The following is a 6,000-nucleotide window of genomic DNA, read 5'->3' on the forward strand; positions in this document are numbered from 1 at the left end:
GGGATGGATCATTTAGGATAGGGGATGTTAGGGAACTTGGAAGGTGAGTGACGACATGGAAGGGGGTGACCAGATTGCCCGAGGGACTGTGTAGCAGAGAAGGGAAGGTCAGGGATGGATTTGTTTTGGTCCTTAGCATTTCCAAATGAAATCAAATGCACATTGGGAGTGTGTCCTCAAACAATGAGTCGGTAGTTGTTCATTGAGAGGACAAGTGGCGTAGGATTATAACGTTGGACATTGGATGCATATTTGACCTTGCAGTGGATTCTGGACTTCTTGGGAAGGAGGTGAATCCTGGTATTACTTTAAGGGTGGAGGTGTGAGCCTCGGGATCCCCTTGTTGTGGATGCAGGCATTGCATCCTTTTATTTGTTGGTCGAGCAAATGTGCATATGTGTATATTATTGTAAATATTGTATCGAGCTGGTTTATAAAGCTCCACAGAGAGCATGGTTATTTGCTGGTTGAAGCAAATGTGCTTAAGTATATGTGGTTGTTATTGTAAATATTGTAATGAGTTGTGTTATAAAGCTCCAATAAACAGTATGATTGTCATGTTTCAACAATGGTCATTGTAAATACTATAACGAGTTGTGTTATAAAGCACCATGGGTAGTATGTTTTGTTTTTAGCAGCCTTGTTGGTTATAGGTGTCATTGAACACTGAGGATGGTGTTCCCCCAAGGGGGAGGGTTTTGTAACAACCATGGTTAAAAATCCATGTAAAAATATATAAGACAACAGTCATGGGACACATATTCCAAGCTGAATGGTGGGAAAAACATCCCAGTGGGTGTCGCTTCAATTTATTATGGCTAAGGAAATTGACAAAGTTAATGGCAAAGGCTTTGGAAAGGCAAATGACATTTTAGGCACATTTATTTATGAAAATAATGGAAATTAGGAGAAAAGGAAGGTGAAAGGTCACAAATTGCACATGAGGAGGAAAATGAAGAAAAATAATGGAAAATGAAGAAAATAGAGGCCTCATTGATAAAAAGCATTATGAGGATCAATTGGTAAATTTTTTGCTCAAACTTGGTCGGTGTAACCCTTTGTTCAGTTCGGATTTGGAGCTCTCTCATTATTCTATCTCTCTCTCTCACTCTTGGACACTTAGAGTTTTTTTGGAGCATGTTGGCATTGGATCAAGAAAGGAAAAGAAGGTAAGAGGAAAGAAGGAGCAAGCAAGGAAGAGTAGGATCAAGCAGCTACAACAAGATTCTTTGTAGCTATCGATTTACATATGTGATTTCCTTGCTACATTTGGCATGCATGTTATTGCATGTGGTTCTTTGATGTCATGTAATGGGTTTTTATAAGTGTGACAGTGTTTTCAACCTAGCCTTGCCATTTTCGGATAGCTATGGTGTGATGGATTTCTCATGTTTTGGTTGAACTAGATTTCTATATGGATTCGAATATGAGTGAGGTGGATCTCCGAAAGAAAGAACACATGGCCTAGTGATCCCTGAACTAGATTGTGGATTGCGATAAAGTCATTGGCCTAGTGACCCCTAAACTGGACTGTGGGTTATGGTAAAGCCAGGTATTGTGTGCCTCGGTGGGCCTAGGAATCCTCAACTAATTAATGGCAGGATATATGATAAATCTTATAGGTGTTTTCCCTTGATTGGGCCTAGGAATCCTTGCCGGTGAATGGCAGGATATACGATAAAGCCTAGAGGGTGGAGTCTTGGTTTAGGGCCTAGTGACCTGGTGTGGATTGCTGTAAATCCTAGAGACTAGGAGACAGGAAAATTCCTCACGATATAGGTGAAGGAATCCGGTGACATCCATGCTTTTTTTGGCCTAGTGATCCGGTGGAGATCATGGTAAAGCCTATTATTACATGTTTATTGTTTTGGCCTAGTGATTCGATGTGGATTGCGGTAAAGCCCAGTTTCCATTGATGAGGGTAAGGTGGTTTAACCTCAGGATGCCCTGGTTGGTTATTTTGGTTTGAGTCCCACATTCATGCTTGGACTATGGAACATGGGTGATTAGCTGAAGAGAGATTTGACTCTGCCAATCTATGGTCGGGTGGAACATGGTAGTCCCATACTGGGTTGTCTTTTGCATTCATTAATAAGAGGTTATTTCCTTGATATTTTATGTGTAAATGTATTTATTTTTATGTGGATTCTATGTCTTATGTATCCTTGATATTTCTGTTTTTATTATTGTTGTTATAAGCATGTATTATGACAATGATGATGTATGGCTCTCCTCATGTTTTGATTTGTAAATGAATGAACAATGTATCTATGACCTAATAGATGATAATTCATCTAATGACATAAAGGAACAATGCTTCTTAGTGATTCTCAGATAAGTATGAGGCCCCTATGCTCAAATATGTTGTTTAAACCTATAGATTACATATTTGTGACATGTTTGACGAAATGTCTGTCATGGATATTAGGGGTCCAACCTAGTCCTTATTGATGTTTTTGCAAATGTATCTTTGTTCCGATGTGAAATTTCAACTATGAAGGTGTCATTGGGTTTTGGGCAGTGACTTGGTCTTTGGGCCTGAAAAAGTAGCACAAATCATGAAGTCATAGGTACAACACTGGGGAAAAAGACTCCAGACGCTTCCTTTCCCTTGTTGTGGGAGAATCTGGAGCCTCTCAGATGCACGCTTTTCCATATCAAGGGAGCGTCTAAGGGTTTGATGCATTAAAACTTCAGTTGGGCTCAGTGGTTGGTTACCTGAGTGGTTGGGATGGCTCCTGGGAGTTCTGTTATTGATGTGGAAGGTCTGTGTGGTGTGTTTCATCGATTCCACTTCCTTAAGGTGACTTAGGAGGTTGAATCCCATTATAGTGGCCTCTCATCGCATATTTACCCCGGTTGGTCTGTTACTTGGGTAGATGTGGGAGGAGGGTGTTACATGTAAAAATATAAAAAATTCAAATACCTCGAAGACTCTCTTACAACCTATTCTTTGTTTCTGAGTTAGAATCCATTTCTGTTGTTGTTGGTCTTGGATTTAAAACTGAAGAGAACATAAAACATCCATAATTATATTTTTGTTTTCTTTAGACAATTTAACTGCCACTAACATTGAGTGGTATTTCCTCTTCATGGAAGAGTTCTTATCTTTGTCATTTGAATGAGTAGGAAATGGAGAATAACAACTTGGATGGAAGCATGAAAATTGTTGAGATGGACACAAACAGATCAAGTTCAAAGAAGTGGATTGGATTAATGACAGATTCTCTATCCATAGTGCAGAGCATATCTTCCAACTATGCAACCCAATACCCTCCACATGATAACTGTCATCTTCAATCTTCACAACAAGCTCACTCTTAGCCACATTACAAAGGCTTTACTTCAACATAATCTTTGCACAGGATGACTTCTGAACTAAATCAATTGTCTATCTTTAGGGTAGGAGGAGATATGTTGACTGCACCAGTTTCCCAAGATTTCAGCCCTGGAACTATGTATGTAGATTGTGATTACGAAGAAGATAATGTGTTTTCAACTACAAAAAGTAGTCCTCAATTCAGTTCATCGAAATTTGGAGGAAAAAGAGGTCCATTTACTCATAGAAGTGAATATGTAGAGAGTCTTTTTGAGGGTTACTCTGCCTTTCCTAACTACATGGCTAACACAGAATCTTCAAAAGCTAAGGGTCATTCTCATAGTGCTCCTAAGCATCGACCAACTTCTTATGAAAGGAATACAATGTCATCTAGAAGGAGAATGTCTTTGCAAGGAGTAGTGGATGATAGGTCAAGCATCACTAATGCACAGATGCAAAGGTCATCTTCTTAGGTCCCCTCAGTTCACAAAGGCTATCAATATGCTAGTATAGTTATGCTAGAGAGATCGATAGTGCCACTCAGGGATGGTCAATTTGAGACAACTTCCACAACAAATTGATTGATGGCTTTGGATTAATATGATTTCAGCAAGTAGGATAAGAGGATGAAGACTTAAGAAGGAAACATGATGGGATTTTTTGCTTTGTTTTTCAAAGTTATTAATGAAGACTCTCTTAATAGACCCTCTCTCGACTCGTCTAGTTGTAACAGTTTCACGACTAGTGTTAGAAAATACATCCTCTGCAACCATAAAGAAGCTCAAGAATTGGAATATATTCATCCACTGTAGCCATGAGATCATAAATCTTATCCACCCACCTATTCTCACCTAACTTGATATTTTTGGATTTGCCATAAGAGCCTCCAAAGCAAGGAGCGATGACCTTGAAACAATCGACACTTCATCCCCTGGAAACTCATAAGAACTCAAGGGCTCCCTAACCTCAAGCTCAACCAACTGAAGCAACTCGTCGTCTTCAACATGATCCTCTTTATTCAAGAACGCCACCACGTTGGGCACACCCACCTACTAGGCCAACATGATGTGCTCCTTCGTCTGTGGCATAAGATCGTTTGCTCCTAACACAACTAGGATTGCACCATCCATTTGAGCAGCCCAATAATCATATTCTTCACATAATCAACATGACCAGGGCAATCCACATGGGCATAATGTCTTTTCTTGGTCTCATATTTAACAGTAGTAGTATTGATTGTAATACCTTTTCCCTCTCTTCAAGTGCTACATCGATTTCATCATATTTTTTAGGGGTATTGGTGCCCATGGAGGCCAAGACCATGGTGAGAGTAGTAGGCAAGATGGCTTTCCCATGATCAACATGGCCAATGGTGCCAATATTCACATGGGTTTTTTTTTCTAAGATTTTCCATGAGATGCCCAGATTGTGAACCAGAATGAGTTGATGGTATTCACAGAGGAAGAGGAAGGGAAATGGTCTTTGAAAGCATTTTTATATGAAATTGGGTTTTAGAGAGATTGAGAATGTACCTCGTGAAAGCTTCCCTCCGGGTTTCGCTAGTGATGACCAAGATGAAGGAACTATCATTGCTCCCATGAATAACCTTGTCATTATTGTCATCATCTGAATTTCCCGAGAACTTTGTGTGTTCCCTCTTGAGCTAACCATGTCATGATTACCATCGTCTGAATTACTCGAGAGATTTGTGTGTTCCCTCTTGAGTTGTTGCCTCAACAATCTGAATGCAATCTGAATGAGTGTAAGGAGAACCCTTATCCCTTGTTTCAATAGATGTAGTCTAAGAAAAATTAAATGTTAATCCCTTGTGAAAGCGAGCTTTTGTACGAGGCACTATTGAGATTCATGCCAACTGTTGAGGACAACGAATCTCAACAGTGTGACCAACAACAACCTCACAATAAAATGCCTATCGACATAATTATTAAGATCAATTCTAAAATTTAGTGTTAATGGTGATGATTTTATTTATTTTATTTATTAACAACAATGAAATATATTTGACTTAGTGGAGGAGAGGGTATCTATTTTTCCCGAAAATTTATTATAATTTAGTGATAAATTAGTGGCATGGACAGTTATGATTGACCATTATAAAGAGTCGTAACTATTATTTAAGAAAAATCATATTAGACGAGAATGACTTGCTGGTAGTTTGTAAGGAATAGACTTCCACTCCTATCAAATCTATAAATGTTGAACCATTGAGACTAGTTTTTAACCAAATATAAATAATTTTAAATCATATTTTAAAATTGGTTGAGAAGAACGTAAATATAAAAATCTAATTTAATGAAATCATTTCTTTTTTAGATTGTTATAAAGCTTAATATTAATATTAATCAATAATCCCAACCGAGTTTTCCTATTGTCAGCAAAATTATTAATGAAAAAAAAAACAAAGATTATAATTATTTTATTTATTTGAAAAAAAGAAAAATTGTTTCCACTTGGTTCCCGAAAAAATATATAGAGAGGGTATATATATAACATAATTGAATGAGACTCCATAAATTATTTGATATTTTGCTTGTAATTTTTTTATTTTTTATTTTTATTATTATTATTATTATTATTATTATTATTTTTTAAAGAAGGAGACATGGTTTCTACGTGGTTCCAAAAAAATAGATAGAGAGGGTATATATATAACATGGTTG

At 37.6% G+C, this 6,000-nt stretch overlaps 1 pseudogene; it reads right to left on the minus strand.

Moving 5' to 3' along the window:
* Positions 1 to 4,933, minus strand: part of LOC149214466 (elongation factor TuB, chloroplastic-like) — a 66,048-nt pseudogene extending 61,115 nt beyond the window's left edge.
* Between the last annotated feature and the right edge of the window lie 1,067 nt (positions 4,934 to 6,000).

Source organism: Pinus tabuliformis, chromosome 1_1 (assembly GCF_031772625.1).
Source record: "Pinus tabuliformis cultivar Carrire ecotype Pingquan chromosome 1_1, CPIR1, whole genome shotgun sequence".
NCBI classification, from domain to species: Eukaryota; Viridiplantae; Streptophyta; class Pinopsida; order Pinales; family Pinaceae; genus Pinus; species Pinus tabuliformis.